This window comes from Anopheles funestus, chromosome 3RL (assembly GCF_943734845.2).
Source record: "Anopheles funestus chromosome 3RL, idAnoFuneDA-416_04, whole genome shotgun sequence".
In the NCBI taxonomy this organism is placed as follows: Eukaryota; Metazoa; Arthropoda; class Insecta; order Diptera; family Culicidae; genus Anopheles; species Anopheles funestus.
Genome location: NC_064599.1, coordinates 55,840,449 through 55,843,484, shown reverse-complemented (window position 1 = coordinate 55,843,484; position 3,036 = coordinate 55,840,449). Strand labels below are relative to the sequence as shown.

General features: G+C 42.4%; 1 non-coding gene across 1 annotated transcript; it reads right to left on the bottom strand.

The window, feature by feature from the left end:
- Positions 1-2,297: 2,297 nt before the first annotated feature.
- On the bottom strand, positions 2,298-2,370 carry Trnar-ucg (transfer RNA arginine (anticodon UCG)). Its single transcript has one exon. It is a non-coding gene; the product is annotated as a tRNA-Arg (tRNA).
- Between the last annotated feature and the right edge of the window lie 666 nt (positions 2,371-3,036).

Sequence of the window (3,036 nt, the reverse complement as noted above, 5' to 3'; positions counted from 1 at the left end):
GAAGAGTTTCTATGCTCTTTATGAGCAAGAAAAACATGTGTGACTACAATATAGGTCGTAAACTTTGAAATGAAATTAAATGTATTACCGATCACGTTGGTGTGTCAATGGGTTGATCATAACACGATAAAGCTGCGTTTGAAAAAAAACCGATACAAAGTATAAAATGGCTAATCAATTTTAAGGCAACAGCAACATTTAATATCGCAACGCAAACTCATCCCACTCGGTGCATTTCCCGCATGCCGGTGGTTAACCGGTGTACCGGTTAAGATTATGAGTGATTAATCCCCTTTCCGGCAGTCATCCCTTTCTGCGGTGTAGCGAAGCCGTAAAACACACATCCAGTAGCAAGCAGCACGCAGGGTGCCGGTTTGATGCAAACATCAGCTACTTTTTGACTAACGATGCTGACGACACTGTCGACCGAAACGACGCACTTGACGTGAAGCGCCATGTCGCAGTCCATTAGAATATACGAGCATGTTTGTGTGTGTGTGTGTTTGTTGGGGAGTTGGTGGATAAGAATACAGGTACGCAGTCACAAATTGGCAACCGGATGATGGTGGTGTGGAGGGAGGAAACAGGGTAACGGTTAGTTGAGGACCGCAACATAATTTCCCATTCGAACCTATGTCTACAAGAACAATTTTATGCCCTTACCGGTCGTAATTTGAATGTTCGCTAGCGGCAACTGCAAAGCTCCATCAGTTCCGGTTGTATATGTGTGTGTAGGATGAGGATCAATGAATAATAATCCCCGTTTATTTACGCCATGCTCGAGTTTTACTCGATTTCCTAACACGACATGGAGGCGCATGGTAGCTTTCGTCGGTCGGGGGGTGAGAGTTTCGTTGAGTGGGTTGGAGGACAGCTGTTTCAGCTGTGTGTGAAAGCAAGCAGAACTACCTTTACGTGCAAAGAACTTCCCAAAAAGTGGGTGCAAGAGGAAGTTGGATTGAGTAGGGAATTTACGATCAAAACCATAACCACTGTAATCCGCACCGGGACTAAAGCGCCTATTGTACAAAACCCGTATGTGTGATCGTGCGCGAGTGCGTGTGTGTGTGTGTGGCTGTGTTTGCATATGTGTGTTTGTCTGTGCGGTACCTTGTATTCTTCCAAGCGGCATGTGGAAAGCGATTCGATAATTTCCTCATCCACCACACGGTTTCAACCTTCCTGCGAAAAGGCTCGTGTCGACCACTCGTGCCCAAAAACACTGATCGCCATGGTCACGCATTACTGAATGTCCCTTTGTGCAAGTTCCCTCCTTCTCGGCAGTATCATCTCGTTCCGATTTCGTCCATTTCACTTCCCTGCTGCCAGCTATCTACCAGGCGTGATGTTTTAACTCGTCGATAAACATGCGGTTGGAAGGTTTTCGGATCGAATGATTGAATGTTGGAAGGTTGCGGGTTCGCAGCAGTGACCACAAATCGAAGAAAGGAAGGTAGCGGTAATCGTAAAAAATGGTGCGCCAAAATCGTAAACTTTCTCCAGTGAGTGCGAAAAAACCCCGGTGCTTACATCGGCAACATTTGCTCGGCTGTAATGCGCATTGTAATGGCTGTGGCCTGCAACGTTTCTGAAACCGGCCGCTCTCAAGTGGAAGCAATTATGGAGGGGTTAAGCCCCACCGGTAATTATAACGTACTTTGAACGCTGGAATATGTCCTTGGTCGGGAGGAGTTACACGTTTAATTCGCAAACCAGTCAGCTAATTGAAATGCTACCCTTTTGGTGGGACGTTCCATGGTTTTTGGCTCGAGGTGGGTGAGTTGGTCGTTTGGGAAAAGTAGACAAAGTCTAGCCCCATTAGCAAATGGTCAATTCTTCAGACTGATTGGTGCCTGACGTAGCGTTCGGTTAGGGTCAGTGGAATCACATTTGTGTTAATAAGCCTTTCGAAATGAGAATCTTTTTTTTGCTCCTCACTGGAAGTGTTTAATGAATTTCTTCTACAAGAGGTCTGTGCAACACCAATGATAGCCATTTCGTTCAGTTGGGAACATTCGGTAGCACACTATCTTACGCTGACGATCAGCAAAATTCAATGAATATTAATTTGTTTTATTAAATCAGAGGAGACGAATTGCCACTTTCGTTGGTTGAAGGATTTGTTTTTTTTTGTTTTTCTTTGGTTGAATAAATTCGTCTTCAAATCTTCTAGAGCGAATCTTCATAATGTTGTACGTGACAGGGGACAAATATTCAACACAAACACTGGAACAACGTTATCAAGAGAATATTTATAAAAGTTAGCAAAGAAGCAAAAATGAAGCTTCAGTGCCGCTCGACCGTGACAGGACTCGAACCTGCAATCTTCGGATTCGAAGTCCGACGCCTTCTCCATTAGGCCACACGGCCGTTGATACGAAGGATACACAATGTCCTTTTTGCTATCGGTGGAACTGTTCGTTTTTCCAGACGATTTTCCCAACCCGGCGGTTGAACTGCGCACGCGCGGGGTCGTGCACCCTCGTTTGGAAGACTTCATCGTTGTCGAGTGTTTGTAGGGGTGTTCAAGATAGAAACCAAAGAGGGGGTTGGATGGGCATAGAATTCAAAGAAATATTGTGTCTGATGGTCTTGAAAAACGTTCCCAAAAAAAACCTGTTAACAATTTAACTTCTCAGTTAGTTAGTTCTTTAGTTAGTTAAGTTCTGGTTTAATGGTTTACTCTAATTTGATGTTGTATAACATTGTATTTTTTTATAATTGGTTTGATATACTCATCTTTCCACATTGACGTAGGATTATTTTAGCTACTCAGTGAATTCAATGTTTTGAAATACTTGAATTTTATTCAAATGCGTTTTTGCACTGTTTTGCCCAAGCTGGGCACGCAATAGAAAGAACACTTTTTTTAATTCAGTTTGAATTTATGTCAAAATGTAGTAAAATTACTTAGTTGTTTGGTATAAAATATTACGGTAGTGATTGTAAAGGAATTTATATTTCATTTCTAGAAGTTGTATTTGATTACATTTTTATTATAAAATGTTAGTTTTTAGTTTAATATTCAAGGAAGTG